This window comes from Tachyglossus aculeatus, unplaced genomic scaffold, assembly GCF_015852505.1.
Source record: "Tachyglossus aculeatus isolate mTacAcu1 unplaced genomic scaffold, mTacAcu1.pri scaffold_87_arrow_ctg1, whole genome shotgun sequence".
Taxonomy (NCBI): domain Eukaryota; kingdom Metazoa; phylum Chordata; class Mammalia; order Monotremata; family Tachyglossidae; genus Tachyglossus; species Tachyglossus aculeatus.
Genome location: NW_024045095.1, coordinates 744,895 through 761,831, shown reverse-complemented (window position 1 = coordinate 761,831; position 16,937 = coordinate 744,895).

The window sequence follows — 16,937 nt, the reverse complement described above, 5'->3', positions numbered from 1 at the left end:
GGGGGATGGAGAAAGGGGGGAAGAGATTTTGGTGAGGTCGGACCTGATGGATTTACTTTTGTTAATGAAGTAGGAGGCCAGATCGTTGGGGGTGAGGGAAGGAGGAGGGGGAGGAACCGGGGGCCTGAGAAGGGAGTTGAGTGTACGGAAGAGCTGGCGGGGGGTGATGGGCATGGGTGTCAATAAGGGAGGAGAAATAGTTTTGTCCTGGCAGAGGAGAGGGCTGAGTTAAGGCAGGAAAGGATAAACCTGATGTGAACGAGGTTGGCATGGTGTTTAGACTTTCGGCAGCAGCGTTCGGCAGCTCGAGCATAAGAGCGAAGGAGGGGGAAAGTGGCAGTGATCCAGGGCTGTGGGTTAGTGGTAGCGAGAGCGGCGAAGGGAGAAGGGGGAGCGACTGAGTCTAGCTTGAGTAGAAAGAGTAGAGTTGAGAGGCACTAATCTGATCATCAAGACTGGGTAGAGAGGAGAGAGGGCGGCGAGGTGGGGTGTGAGGCGCTCCGAAAGATGGGTGGGGTCCAGAGAGCGGAGATCTCTGTGAGGGAGTAATACGGATTTACAGGGGAAAGGAGTGTGAGTGAGGAGGCAGGTGAGAATATTATGATCAGAGAGAAGGATTTCAGAGTTGGTGAGGGTGGGCACAGTGCAGCAGTAGGAGATGATGAGGTCGAGGGTATGACCAAGTTGGTGATTGGGTGAGGTGGGATGGAGGAAGAGGTTGGCAGCGTCGAGGAGAGATAGAAGGCGGGCGGCAGAGGAGTCGTTAGGGATAGCCATGTGGATATTGAAGTCTCCGAGATCAGAGTGGGCATGGGAGAAGGAGAGAAGGAAGGTGAGGAATGGGTCAAAGTCGTTAAAGAAGTTGGAAGTGGGGCCGGGATAGTGGGTAGATGACCGCTACAAGATTCTGGAGGGGGTGGTAGAGGCGAATAATGTGGGCTTCAAAGGAAGGGAAGGAAAGGGAAGGCGGAGGAGGAATAGTGTGAAAGCGACATTGGGGGGCGAGAAGGAAACCGACACCTCCTCCTTTTCCGGTGAGTCTGGGGGAATGGGAGAAGAAGAGGCCTGCACTGCAGAGAGCAGCAGAAGAGACCGTGTAGTCTGGAGACAGCCAAGTTTCAGTTAGGGCGAGGAGGAGTAGAGAGCTGGAAAGGAATAAGTCCAGGATGAAAGGGATCTTACTTAAAACGGAGGCGGGGGTTCCAGAGGCCACACTTGGCAGCAGCTGTCGATGGAGGGGAGGGGAGGGGGAAGGGTGCGAGGGGTGGGGAGGGTTTGGATTGGGATGAGTTTGCGGGGGCCTGGGCGGGGGTGAGTGGGAAGGGGGGTGGCGATGGAAAAGGAGAACTGGGATGAGGTGGGGGCGGGGAGGAAGGGGAGGGAGGGGGCCGGGGGGGGAGGAGCGGAGGACCTGCGCTGGTACAGAGGAATCCTTGGTAGGGGGTGAGGGGGAGTGGTCGTGGTGTGTGAGAGGGAGGGAAAAAGCTGGGTGGGGAGAGGGGAAGGGGAAGGTGAGGAATGGGAATGGCAGTTGGAAGCTGGGGAATTGAAAGTTCATGGTGAGGTCAGCAGGGCGAGTGACAGTACGGTGGGAGGTTAACAATTGAGATGCAGAAGCAATAAAACAGTAGCAATGATATAAGTAGGCGATGGCATCACAGGGTGTAGTTAAACAATCAATATGCTATGGCAATAATAGAATTGGGCAGATAATGATGTCACAGAGAGCAGATACAAAATATTAAGTGCTGGAGTAGGGTGGGTCTGTTTAAGAGGGGTCAGGGAGCAGAGATACCTGGGGAGAGGAGCGGACAGTCAACTAGCATGGGAGGGCTGAGGAGGTGCGAATGAGGTTGTCGTTAATGTAACATGGTGCTAACGAGGGCTTTTTACCTGGGATCGGGGGGGAGAGGTCAGTCAGGGACCGGACCGGGAAGGGAGGGGATGAGGGGCACTTTGAGGTAGGGTCGCCTAAGTGGGGGGGTGGGTGGAAACAGGGGGGGGCGTCCGTGGGGGCGCTGCGATGGCGGAGCGGGCGGGCGGGCCTCTCGGGAACGGAGTCCCCGGGTGTCAATGGCGGCGCTCTGAGGAGAGGAGCCTTCCGGGAGCGGCAAGGCCACGCGGTGTGATGGCGGGCGGGCGGGCTGGGCGCGCCTCTCGGGAACGGAATCCCGGGGCGTCTATGGCGGCGCTCTGAGGAGAGGATCCTTCCGGGAGCAGGCAAGGCCGCGCGGTGTGATGGAGGGCGGGCCTCTCGGGAACGGAGTCCCCGGGCGTCTGTGGCGGCGCTCTGAGGAGAGGATCCTTCCGGGAGCAGCAAGACCGCGCGGTGTGATGGCGGACAGGCCTCTCGGGAACGGAGTCCCGGGCGTCGATGGGGGTGCTCTGAGGAGAGGAGCCTTCCGGGAGCAGCAGGCTGCGCGGGTGTGATGGCGCGCAGGCGGGCGGGCCTCTCGTGGAACGGAGTCCCGGGCGTCTATGGCGGCGCTCTGAGGAGAGATCCTTCCGGGACCAGCGAGGGGCCGCGCTGGTGTGATGGCGGGCGGGCGGGCCTCTCGGGAACGGAGTACCGGGCGTCTATGGGCGGAGCTCTGAGGGAGAGGATCCTCCGGGAGCAGCGAAGGGCGCGTGGTATGATGGCGGGCGGGCCTCTCGGGAACGGAGTCCCGGGCGTCTATGGCGGCTCTCTGAGGAGAGAGGAGGCTTCCGGGAGCAGCAAGGCCGCGCTGTGTGATGGCGGGCGGGCGGGCGGTGCCTCTCGGGGATGGAGTCCCGGGCGTCTGTGGCGGCGCTCTGAGGAGAGGATCCTTCCGGGAGCAGCAAAGGCCGCGCGGTGTGATGGCGGGCGGGGCCTCTCGGGAACGGAGGTCCCGGGCTTCTATGGCGGCTCTCTGAGGAGAGGAGGCTTCCGGGAGCAGCAAGGCCGCGCGGTGTGATGGCGGGCGGGCGGGGCGGGCCTCTCGGGGACGGTAGTCCCGGGCGTCTGTGGCGGCGCTCTGAGGAGAGGATCCTTCCGGGAGCAGCAAGGGCCGCGCGGTGTGATGGCGGGCGGGCCTCTCGGGAACGGAGTCTCGGGCGTCTATGGCGGTGCTCATTAAAGTGGCTTTACCCCATAGTGGCTTTTATAAAATGTACTCTTTGAGCACATAGTCATCTATTTACCATTCTTTGCATTCTCTTCTTCTTCCTCTCATTTATTGATTCAGTGTCTATTTCCCCTGATAGATTATATATGTATACTCTATGTATCTCCTGCATACATCCTTGGAAAGCAAGGGGATGGTGTTTAATTTATTTTGATCCCCCTGAAGTGTTCACTACAGTACATTGCACCCAGGATGCATACAAACAAATATCACTGATTGATGGATGGATTTGATAGATGGATTGATAGATGGATGCATCAGTGGGTTTGTTGGATTGGAAGGATGTTGGAAGGGTGGGGTGGGTGTATTGGATGGATAGATGGATGGATGCATGGATGCCTGGATTGTATGCTGTGTAACCTTAAGCAAGGCATTTTCACTTCTCTATGCTTCAGTAACCTCATCTGTAAAATGGGGGATTGAGACTGTGAGCCCTACGTGTGATAGGGACTGTGTAAAACCTGATTAGCTTGTATTTGCCCCAGCACTTAGTACCGTGCCTGGCACATATTAAGCGTTTAACAAATATCACTATTACTATTATTATTATTATTATTATTATTGATGTGTGAATGGGCAGATGGTTGGATGGATGGACAGACAGATGGGTGAACGGATAGACAAATGGGCGGATGAACAGTCAGACGGATGGGTGAATGGATGAAGCAGCGTGGCTCAGTGGAAAGAGCATGAGTTTGGAAGTCAGAGGTCATGGGCTCAGCTATGTGACTTTGTGTAAGCCACGTAACTTCTCTGGGTCTCAGTTCCCTCATCTGTAAAGTGGGGATTAAGACTGTGAGCCCCACTTGGGGCAACATGATTACGTTGTATCCCCCAAGCACTTAGAAGAGTGCTTTGCACATAGTAAGCTCTTAACAAATATCATCATTATTATCATTATTATGACTGAATGGATTCGAGACAAGGATTTGATCAGTCAAATTCATTCATTCATTCATTCATTCAATCGTATTTTTTGAGTGCTTACTGTGTGGGGAGCACTAACCTAAGTACTTGGGAAACTACAATTCAGCAATCAAATAGGCATAATCCCTGCCCACAACGGGCTCACAGTCCTAGAAGCGGGAGACAGGCATCACAAATAAGTAAACAGGCAGTCAAATGTGGGTTACAGTTTCCATGATTGAGTCCCCTTCTCCCTTTGTCACCCTCTGATTTTCATAAACACCAAGAGTGATCTTAAAATTCATAGACTTGCTGTTATTACCTGTAGTACTATCAACATTATCATTATTGGATTTATTAAGAATTTACTTGCAAACGACTGCCAGGTCCTGGAGTAGAAACGAACTAATTAGATCGGACACGTTTCCCTGATCCACAGGGTCTCAAACTGTAAGAGGAAGAGAGAGAACATACTGAATCCCGATTTTTACTGAGAGACCCAAAGAGGTTATGTGGCTGACCCAGGTCATACAGCAGGCCGGTGACAGAACCGGGCAGACCTTCCAAATCTCAGGACTTCCAGCCACATGCTCACTCCACTATGCCGTGATTCCGCCCAAAAATCATTTGTCAGTCATTTATTCATTCATTCAGTCATATTTTATTGAGTGCTTACTGTGTTCAGAGCACTATACCAAGCGTTTGGAAAGTACCTTTCAGAATAAAGAGAGACAATCCCTGCCCACAACAGGCTTACAGTAAACACATGTCTAATCAGCCTCTGTCCTTGACAGTGACAAATCCACAGACACGGACTTTCTCTTTGGACAGCTCATTATATAGATACCCCCACGGTCAGAAACTGGATGAGGAATGTGGTAGCTCAGCAATAGGATAGAAATATTTTATTTCTTCGAGGAGGGGAGGAGAGAATCTCCTCTTTAAGGCTCTCCCCAGGGCGGGTTTTCTTGTCCCTATTCTTCAGGCTGTAGATGAGGGGGGTTCAGGGTGGGGGGGCACAACGGTGTAGAACACGGACACCAGCAGGTCGATGGTCGAGGGGGAGTCTGACGCGGGATTGAGACAGGAGATGATGGGGCGTAGAGACAAAGACCAGTAAAAGACGGCGAAGTGGGGCAGGCAGGTGGAGAATTGCTTTGGCCCGGCTCTCGGAGGCCGGCATCCTCAGCACAGCCTAGAAGATGCGCACGTAGGAGACGACGATTGAGATGAAGGCAAGACAATAACTAGAACCTGACCCGCCGATAATCTCACATCCGTGACGACGTGGGTTCTCGGAGCAGGATATCTTCAGGCAGGGGGAAGACATCACAGAAGAACCTGCTTGACGATGTGGAACCCACAGAATCTCAGGAGAAAGTCGGAAGCTGAAAGAAGCAGGGATGCCAATCAGCGCCCCGCTGATCCAGTAGGCGGCCACCATCTTTCCACAAGCCGTGTTGTTCATGACGGGTTCATAGCCCACGGGGCGGCAGATGGCGGCGTGGGCGATCGTAGAACATCGCTGTGAGGTCGGAACAGCTCTGAAGCATCAAACAGATCCACCAAAAAGACCTGGGCCACACAGCCCAGGAGGGAGAGATAGATCTATGATCTGTCCCAGATGATGACAGACTTGGGGACGGTGTGACGGAGACGTAGCAGAGGTCGATGAAGGAAAGTTTCCTGAGGAAGAAGTACATGGGGGTGTGGAGACACCCGTCGAGGGCAGTGACCGCGACGATGAGGAGGATTCCCGTCAGGGCCGCCAGGTAGACCAGTAGCAAACAGCGCAGCGTGAACCAGCTGCAGCTCCCGGACGTCTGAGAAACTCATCAGGAAGAATTCCCTCACCGTGGAGACGTTGAGCAATTTCTAGGAGGCAGCATTAATTTCTGTACGTGATGAGCGAAGAGCCGAAGTTAGAATCAATTGATGGGAATGAGTGAAGGAATTGGCAGGACACTTGCTAGTGATTATGAAGAGGAGGTATTTATTGAATTCAAAATGTTATTTGAGTTCACCGTGGAGAACATTGAACATTTCTAGGAAAAGGTTGTCGACTCCCTGAAAAGGAAGATGAAAGGGAAGACTTCAATTTACAGACAGTGATGTTGGGGGTGAAGGAATAAGAATGTCAATTAATTTTATTGATTGGGTACTCAAGGAGAACACAGTATAGTATCTGTGATCACTGCCCCCAAGGAAATTACATTCCATTGAAAGCACCCAAGCTATGAACTGTGTAGAAACAGGCTCCTATTGGGAGAGAACTCAGGCCCGGGAGTCAAAGGACCTGGGCTTCTGATCCCCAACTCTACCACTTGTCGGCTGCATTTAATTTCTCTATGCCTCAGTTTTCTCAATAGTAAAATGAAACTTCGATAGCTTTTTTCCCTCCTATTTAGTCTGTGAATCCTTCGTGGGATACGGCTGTATTCTACCAGACTGTCCTGAATCTCCCCCAGCACTTAATACACTGCTTGGAATGTTGTAAGCACTTACTATCAAGAGTATTATTTTTGGTTGAGGAGACTGAAACTAAAATGAATAGGGTATAGGAGGAGGTCAGAGAACATAAAGATTTGAACATACCTGCTGTGAAAATGTTTTCGGTTGTTTTAGAGTCAAACAATCTTTATACATAAATTCATCCATTTAGTGGAGATAGAATTAGCCTGGTAGACAGAAGGACCTGAATTCTAATCCTGTCCCCACCCCTTGTCTGCTGTATAAACCTAGGGCGAGTAACTTACTTTCTCTGTGCCTCAGTTACCTCATCTGTAAATTGGGGATTATGACTGAAAGCAACATGTGGGACATAGACTGTGCTCCAACCTGATTATCTCGTATCCACCCCAGTGCTTAGTACAGTATATGGAATATAATAAGTACATAAGAAATACTGTAAGACAAAACAAACAAAAATAAAACCCCACATATACAGCAAACTAATTCAATTTGCTCAATATCTGCATTCACACGTGGACTCAGCAGAAACACAAGAATACATCACTCAGCGTGGTTCAGTGGAAAGAGCGCAGGATTTGGAGTCAGAGGTCATGGGTCAACTCCCGGCTCTGCCAACTCGTCAGCTGTGTGACTTTGGGGCAAGTCAATTAACTTCTCTGGGCCCTACGTTACCTCAGGTAGCCCCCCCATAGGAAACCTGATCACCTTGTAACCTCCTCAGTGCTTAGAATAGTGCTTTCCCACACAGTAGGCGCTTAACAAATTTTATTATTAATGTTATTATTATTACTATTATTATTATTATTATCCTTAAAGCATCGGTCAGCCTACATCTTCTCCTATCCTCAGCCTTCACTCAGGACAAGTTTGTCGTCTTTTCATAAGCAGCAAAAACTCACAGTCGGCTTGAAGGCTTTCTGCTGTATGACCTGCACTTCCATTCCTGTTCATCGTTCATGCCGTCTTCACACGCTCTCAAAGCAACTTTCTAGTTTGTTACTCAAAATCGACTCTCCCGTTTCCATCCTAGCCTGGAAACTCCCTCTCTTATCAACTCAAAATCAGAGAGAGCACAGGTCTTCCCCGAATTCTGAGCAACTGCTAAAATCACCCCCCTCCCTCCAACGAGGCTTCCACGTTCATTCCCAGCCATCTAAATCCATTTCACTTAAACATCAAGCACGGATTCAACCACATTTCCATCAATCAATCAATCAATCCAATCGTATTTATTGAGCGCTTACTATGTGCAGAGCACTGTACTAAGCGCTTGGGAAGTACAAATTGGCATCACATAGAGACAGTCCCTACCCAACAGTGGGCTCACAGTCTAAAAGGGGGAGACAGAGAACAGAACCAAACATACCAGCAAAATAAAATAAGTAGGATAGAAATGTACAGGTAAAATAAATAAATAAATAAATAAATAGAGTAATAAATATGTACAACCATATATACATATATACAGGTGCTGTGGGGAAGGGAAGGAGGTAAGACGGGGGGATGGAGAGGAGGACGACGGGGAGAGGAAAGAAGGGGCTCAGTCTGGGAAGGTCTCCTGGAGGAGGTGAGCTCTCAGCAGGGCCTTGAAGGGAGGAAGAGAGCTAGCTTGGCGGATAGGCAGAGGGAGGGCATTCCAGGCCCGGGGGATGACGTGGGCCTGGGGTCGACGGCGGGACAGGCGAGAGCGAGGTACAGTGAGGAGATTAGCGGTGGAGGAGCGGAGGGGTGCGGGCTGGGCAAGTTGAAGGAGAGAAGGGAGGTGATGGTAGGAGGGGGCGAGGTGATGGAGAGCCTTGAAGCCCAGGGTGAGGAGTTTCTGCCTGATGCCGAGATTGATCGGTAGCATTGGAGGTTTTTGAGGAGGGGAGTAATATGTTCCAGAGCTTTCTGGACAAAGATATACCGGGCAGCAGCATGAAGTATGGATGAAGTGGGAGAGAGACACGAGGATGGGAGATCAGAGAGAAGGCTAGTGCAGTAGTCCAGACGGGATAGGATGAGAGCTTGAATGAGCAGCAGGTAGCGGTTTGGATGGAGAGGAGAGGGCGGATCTTGGCAATGTTGCGGAGCAGAGACTCAGGCATCCTCATTTAGTGGTTGAAAGCATGGGGACCAGGAGTTGTCTCACTTGCCTGTGAACGTCCTTGTTAGGTAGCATACACATCTATCTATTCTATCCTAATGCCTCCTCCGAGCTCTCAGGGCTGCCTTCGACAATGTTGGCCCCATCCCCCTTCTCGTCCAACACGCTATCCACACCTTGGCTTCAAAGACTCCGTCCTCTCCTGGGTCTTCTCCACTTGATTTCTCCGGTTTTTTAGTTTTTTTTTTTTTTTCCATTTTTTTCTACAGTCGTGTTTGCAGGCTCCTCCTCCCCCTCCCATCCCCTTATTGTAGGTGGTCCTCAAGGTTCAGTCTTGGGTCCCCTTCTGGTCTCGGATTATTACCACTCACTCCCTTGGTGAAACTCATTCTCTCCCTCGACTTCAGCTACTATCTCTACGATGATGACACCCAAATCTACATCTCTGCACGTGCTTGTCATATCCCATTCCTCAGGCTGCCATCTCCTCCTGCCTTCCAGGACATCTCCCATCTGAGTATGTATGCCCGCCACCTAATACTCAACAATGTCCAAGACTGAAACTCCTACGTCTTCCCTCCCCAAACCCATGCCCTCTTCCCTGACCTTTCCCATCACTCTTGACAGCACCTACCATCCTTCCCGTCTCACAAGCCCGCAATCTTGGTGTCATCCTCGCCTCTCTCGTTCACTCTACCTCAAAATCCAAGCCGTTACCAAAACCTGCAGGTCTCAGCTCCACAACATTGCCAAGATCCGCCCTTTCCTCTCCATCCAAACCGCTACCCTGCTCCTTCAAGCTCTCATCCTATCTCGTCTGGATTACTGTATCAGCCTCCACTATGATCTCCCATCCTCCTGTCTCTCCCCAATTCAATCCGTACTTCACGCCGCTGTCCGGATTGTCTTTGTCCAGAAACGCTCTGGGCATGTTACTCCCCTCCTCAAAAATCTCCAGTGGCTACCAATCAACCAACGCATCAGGCAGAAACTCCTCACCCTCGGCTTCAAGGCTCCCCATCACCTCGCTTCCTCCTGCCTCACCTCCCTTCTCTCCTTCTACAGGCCAGCCTGCATCCTCCACTCTTCTGCCGCTAATCTCCTCACCGTGCCTCGTTCTCGCCTGGCCCGCCGTCGACTCCCGGCCCACGTTATCCCCCTGGACTGGAATGCCCTCCATCCCCACATCCGCCAAGCTTTCTCTCTTCCTCCCTTCAAGGCCCTTCTGAGAGCTCAACTCCTCCAGGAGGCCTTCCCAGACTGATCCCCCTCCTTCCTCTCCCCCTCCTACCCTTCTCCATCCCCCCGCCTTACCTTCTTCCCTTCCTCACAGCACCTGTATATATGTATATTTGTTTGTACGTATTTATTTTTCTATTTATGTATTTTACTTGTACATATTTATTCTATTTATTTTATTCTGTTAATATGTTTTGTTTGTTCTTTGTCTCCCCCTTCTAGACTGTGAGCCCACTGTTGGGTAGGGACCGTCTCTATATGTTGCCAACTTGTACTTCCCAAGTGCTTAGTACAGTGGGCTGCACACAATAAGCGCTCAATGAATACGATTGAATGAATGAATGAATCTACCAGCTCTGTTTTATTGTACTCCCCCAAGCTTAGCTTAGTGGCAGTCAGAGGATTTGGGTTGCAAGCCTGCCTCTCTCCTTTTGCTGCTGTGGGACCTTGGTCAAGTTGTTTCACTTCTCTGGGCCACTGTTTCCTTATCAGTAAAATGGCACGCAATAATTGCATATTCATCTTTCATTCTTTCTTTCCTTCTAGTAGAGGCAGGGAATGTGTCTGTTATGGTGTTCTAAAGTGGATAGAGCATAGGCTTGGGAGTCAGAAGAGCTGGGTTCTAATTCCGGCTCCGCCTCATGTCTGCTGTGTGACCATGGTCACTTAACGTCTCTGAACCTCAGTTACCTCATCTGTAAAATGGGGGTTAAGACTGTGAGCCCCATGTGGAACAATGTCTGTGCTTAACCTGTATCCACCCCAGCGCTAAGGAAAGTGCTTGGGACATAGTAAGAGCTTAACAAGTACTACTACTATTATTATTACTCTCCAAGTGCTTAGTGTGTACAATAAGCTCTCAATAAATATGATTCAAGATTACCTGATTGATAGTAAATTATACTGTGTCAACGTAGCCCAGCCAGCTGGAAAGCCCATGAAGGCAGGGATTCCAACCTTTCCCGCTATATGTTTTCTCCCAACATTTGGGAAAAAGTCTTACAGGGAGGAATTGTTAATAGTGCCAGTGGCGGTCCAATGCTGATCACACTCTCTCAGCCTTGCATGTCGTTTACTATCTGCAGGGGATTCTGGGACCCAAGAAAGCCCAAGGTGACTGTCCATAGTGCTGACACACTGCTGGAGCACGTTAGCCTGGCGGGTAGTTGGCATGGTAGCAGCATGGCAAAGTGGAAATAGCACGGGTTTAGGAGCCGGAGGTCTAATCTCGGCTCTGCCAGTTGTTAGCTGTGCGACTTTGGGCAAGTCACTTAACTTCTCTGGTCTCAGTTACCTAATCTGTAAAATGGGGATTAAGAATGGGAGCCCCAAGTGGGACAACCTGATCACCTTGTATCCTACCCAGCGCTTAGAACAGTGCTTTGCGTATAGTAAGCACTGAACAAACGCCATCATTATTATGGTAGCGAGGTTTGAGGAGGAAGGAGGGAGAGGTGATTGTTGGGGGTTACTGAAGTGGGAAGCACCTCCCCTCCTGCTAGCATCATTGCCCCGCTGGGAGCCTCGGCCCTGGTCCGAACCCCAACTTAGGCCCCAGACTGGCTCCATCACTTCCATCCTCATCTTCCTTCCCCCATCCTCATCTTCGTTCCCCCACCCTCTCCATCCCACTCACCACGAGTCACTTTCATCAGGGCAGCGTTGGACTGGGGGTCGCTGACCTCTGCAGAGCTGGGCTGGTCCCCCCTTTCACCTCAGACACCTGGGTTCGATCAGCCAGAAAGGAACACAGAGGAGCCCTCGCTCCCTCTCCACTCCCTCTCAGACCCTGAGAAGCTTTCCAGATGGGCTCCGATCCTGTAGATAAAGCAGAAGCTGCTCCGAGGGGTCCCTGGAGGATGGCTCGGGGCCCTGCCGAGGGATCTCAGGGCCTGGGAAGGCCAAGCACCCTCTGGTCATGTGGTTTCTGAGGCTGCTGGGAGACACGTGCACGCCTCTGCAGCATCAGCGATGGTGCCGGTCCTCGGAGTCCCCGTGGAAACAGAGGCAGCTACATCCTAGCGTCACAACGGTTCCCGTTTTCAACGACAGTCTTTAGCCACTGTGAATGGTTTCGCCTTTGTCTAATTCACAACCTGAAACATTCAATCTGTCAGTCAATCCGTTGAAGGTCAGGTCATACTGACCATATAAACTGTACTGAAGCAAGCGTTCATCCATTTTATCATCTTTCCCTTCTCTCCTTCCTCCTCTACATAATTTATTATGTGTGAAACTCCCGCATTAGATCATAATCTCCTGGAAAGGAGGAATAATACAATTTTATCTCTTTTCACCTCTCCTAAGAGCTTACTACAGTGCTTTGCACCCAGCATGTGGTCAGTAAATACCATTGATAATAATAATAGTAATAATTATGGTCTTTGTTAAGCTCTTACTATGTGCACAGTACCCTTCTAAGTGCTTGAGTAGATAAAAGGTAATCAGGTTGGACACAGTCCCTGTTCCACATGGGGCTCACAGTCTCAATCCCCATTTTACAAATGAGGTAACTGAGGCACAGAAAAATGAAGTGACTTGCCCAAGGTCACAGGGCAGACATATAACGGAAGCTGGGATTAGAACCCCACGACCTCTGTCTCCAAGCCGTGTTCGGGGATGGATGGATGGATGGATGGATGGATGGATAGATGAATGGTTGGAAGGATTAATGGATGGAAGGAAGAAAAGACGGATTGACATGCGAAGATGGAGTTGACAAGAAACATGGAGCTGCAGTCATTCTTTCTTCCTTTCTCCCATACCACCTCCCATTTCCCAACTTTCATTCCAACCCCCAGAGTCTTGCTAAATAGCATATCATTATATTTTCATAATTGTTACTAATAATGATATCATTATAAATAATAATAATAATAATAATAATAATAATAATAATAATAATAATAATAATAATAATAATGGCATTTGTTAAGCTTACTATGTGCCAAGTACTGTTCTAAGCTCTGGGGGAGATACAAGGTAATCAGGTTGTTCCACGTGGGGCTCACATTCTTAATCCCCATTTTACAGATGAGGTAACTGAGGCCCAGAGAAGTTAAGTGACTTTCCTAAAGTCACAAAGCTGACAAGTGCCAGCTGTGTTTATTGTATTTATTAGGAGGTTGTGAGCCTAAACTGTTCCACGTGCTGGAGTAGAAACAAAAAATCAGTTCAAACACAATTCCTGTCCCGCAGGGACTCAGAGTGTAAGACCAAGAGAGATTCTAGGCATGTTAAGTCACTGTCCTTAGGTCACACAACAAGCCAGTAACAGAGTTGGCATCAGAACTTGAGACTCAATCAATCAATCAAACATATCTATTGAGCACTTACTCTGGGCCCAACACTGTACTAAGCACTTTGAAAAGTTCAGTATAACAGAGCTGGTAAACACGTTCCCTGCCCACAGTGAGCTTATAGCATAAAGCGATTCCCATTCTTTTACGCCATGACAATTTTTTTTAATTATGGTATTTGTTAAGCACTTGCTATGTGGCAAGCGCTATTCTAAGCATAGTGGGATAGATACAAGGTAATCGGGCTGTACCATGTAGGGTTCACAGACTTAATCCCCATTTTACAGATGAAGTAACTGAGGCACGGAGACGTTACGTGGCTTGCCTAATGTCACACAGAAGACATGTGGCTGAGCAGGGATTAGAACCTCCCCAAAACAGGATTTACTGTACTAAGCACTTGGGAGTGTACTGTTAAACATAATTGTTAAACACATTCCCTGCCCACTGTGAGTTTACAATCTACAAGGACAAACTGGATTGTCAGTCATACTTCAGTTTTAGCTGCCTGCCTCCCAGACTTTGACAATTCATCAACGTCCAGCGTTGTCTGTGAACCCTGTAGGACAGCTATGTATATGGTTAGGTCCAAGGGCACTTCCTCGGTGAAGTGGTGGTGTGAGATTATTTGCACAAGGAAGGAGTCATTTTGTCCCAGAGCAGGGGCTGGGTGAATGAACCCTTTTAGGATCCTGCCATGCGGCCTTCATGTCCCCGGTTCCTCAGGCCGTAGATGAGGGGCTTCAGGGCCGGGGGCACCACCGTGTAGAAAACGGACACCAGCAGGTCCACGATCAATGAGGATTCTGAGGGCGGCTTTATACAAACAAATAAACCCGTAGAGAGGAAAGCAGTGACGACGATGAAGTGAGGCAGGCAAGTGGAGAAGGCCTTGGCCCGGCCTTAGTTGGCCAGCATCCTCAGTACCTCCCCGAAGATGCGCACGTATGTGACGGCGATGGAAATGAAGCAGACGACACCTGAGGCTGCCCCAGAAATAACAGTCGCGTCGATGGCGATGTGCTTCTCGGAGGATGTGATCTTCAGCAGCGCGGGGATGTCACAGAAGAACTGGGGGAAGGTGTTGGACCCGCAGAAGGACAGGGAGAACGTCCCAGCTGAACACATTGAGGTAAACAGTCCCGTGCTGAGCCAGGAAGCGGCAGCCATCTTCCCAAAGGTACCTCGAGCCCTAACGACCTCGTAGCTCAGGGGGAGGCAGATGGCAGCGTAGCGGTCGTAGGACTTCACCGTGAGGATAAACAGCTCTAAGCCGCCAACCCAGACCACGGAGAAGACATGGACGGCACAGCCCGCTAGAGGGATGGATCTCTTGTTGGTCAGGGAGTTCTGGATCTATTTGGGGACGGGGACGGAGATGTAGCAGAGGTCGAGTGCGGACAGGTGCCTGATTTAGAAGGACCTGGGGGTGTCGAGGCGCCGGTCGAGGGCGGTAACCGTGATGATAAGGAGATTTCCCATCAGGGCTGCCAGGTAGACCAGAAGGAACAGCGCCGCCTGGACCAGCTGCAGCTCCCGGACCACGGAGAAACCCAGCAGGAGGAGTTTTCTCACTATGGAAATGTTGGTAATTGGTAGATGATGATGACTCCCTGCACCGAACAAAGACCTTGATGAGGTGAAGAAATCAACAGGAATTTTGCCGGTGAGTCTATGGAAGGAGAAGCTTATGGTATATTGGAAGAGAGGTATCAATTACAAAATGACCTAGAAACTTGGTAAAAAACTTCCACATAACTAGGAGCCACCTAACTAGTAGGGAATTTCAAAGGAGGACTGACACCATAGTTCTCCCAGTGGGGACAACAAAATGACAAAGATATACGACGGGAAAGTAGTCATGGTAATAATAGCAGTAATAACAGCAAAAGCCCTTATAGAAGTTGCAGTATCAGTTAATCAAGAAATTGGGAAATCGTATTTTTGATCATTTATTGTGTGCAGAGCACTGTACTAATTACTTGGGAGAATACAACGTAACTTAGTTGGTAGACATGTTCCCTACCCATAACAACCTTACAGTCTAAAAGGGTATTAAGATGTTAATATAAAATAAATTACGGATATGTACAGAGACTGTAAGCTCATTCTGGGTAGGGAGTGTGTGTTACACTGTTATATTGTACTCTCCCAAGCACTTAGTAGAGTGCTCTACATACAGAGCTCTGTTCTGAGCTTAAAAATATTCATTAATTCAATCGCATTTATTGAGGGCTTACTGTGTGAAGAGCACTGTACTAAGCTGATTGACTGACTGGTAATAGTAATAACAGTGTTTATTTAGCCCCCCGTGGACATAAACAGCAAGGATATACCAACTCTATAAGGCATCCCGAAGCACAGAAATTCGTTCTAACCCACAAACCTACAGCTAAACATATATGTATCCAAACACATAATGCCCCCACATGTATTCCCGCTCATTCACAGGCAAGGGTTCTCCCACACACGGACAGTCGCACAGATTCATTCGTATTTATTGAGCGCTTACTTTTTCCAAAGCCTGTGCTAGTCACTTGGGAGAGTAGAATACAAACAAGTAGGTAGATGCATACACCCAAAAGCGTATCTAATCACTCATTCAGCTCTTCCGTGACCCCCAAACCTGTTCCCTAGGGTTAAACGGAGAACATTCCCCACTGTTCCCTACCAAGATGTACCCCTTCCCCTAAAGTCCTGGGATTTGCCCCATGATTTCCTACCCTGCCCTAAGCTCGTACACACACAAACACACACACACATACACACACACCTGCATGTCCAGGGAATCCAATTGCAGCTGTCTCAATACGAGGAAAATGAACTGCAGAGTGAAGGGTCTGACGTGGGACCCCAATTACATACGTCAACTCGGTTTTGGCAGAGTGCCGGGAGAAATGATTAATTGATGGTATTTACTGAGCACGTACTGTGTTCGGAACACTGGACTAAAGCGTTAAGGAGAGGACAATCCAACAGAGTTGGTAGATACGTTCCCTGCGCATAACAAGCTGACAGTCTAGGGGGAAGGAAGGAAGATGGGGCGTTGATGAAGGGGCGACGACGAGATGATGGAGGGATGACAGAGGGCCGGTAGAGGACCGATGAAGGGCTGTCAGCGAGACGGTGAAGGAGCTGTCCTAGAACAAACAGCAGAGAAGTGCTGGTCCAGGTACAAAGACCGTGCGACTAAGAACCTGAGCGGAGGAAGTGATTACAGTACTAGTGGCTTATGCTGTGATACCTGCCACTGTCTCGTCCCCGCTGAAGCCTCGTTTCTGCTCCTGCAAACCCGCCTGAAATGCAGCAATGATCTGAACTTCAACCTGGGGACTGAGTGCAAGATTCTCAATAGACTCACTACGGGCTGATGGCCGCTCCGCGCCCCTCCATCCCCACCCCAGCGAACACTCACCAGGGCAGTGTGGAACTGGGGGTCACCGACCTCTGCCGTGCTGGGCTGGTCCCCTGTCTCCCCTCGGATTCCTGGGTTCAGTCAGCCAAGGAGGCACAATGAGGAGCCCTCATCCCCTCTCCACTCTCCGGCGGACACTGAGATGCTTCTCCAGACAGACCCCAACCACAAAGATAAAGCTAGCGCAACTCTGAGCGGAATTCATTCATTCATTCATTCAATCGTATTTATTGAGCGCTCACTGTGTCCAGAGCACTGTACTAAGCGCTTGAGAAGGACAAGTTGGCAACATATAGAGACGGTGCCTACCCAACAGTGGGCTCACAGTCTAGAAGGGGGGAGACAAAGAACAAAACAAAAATTATTAACAGAAT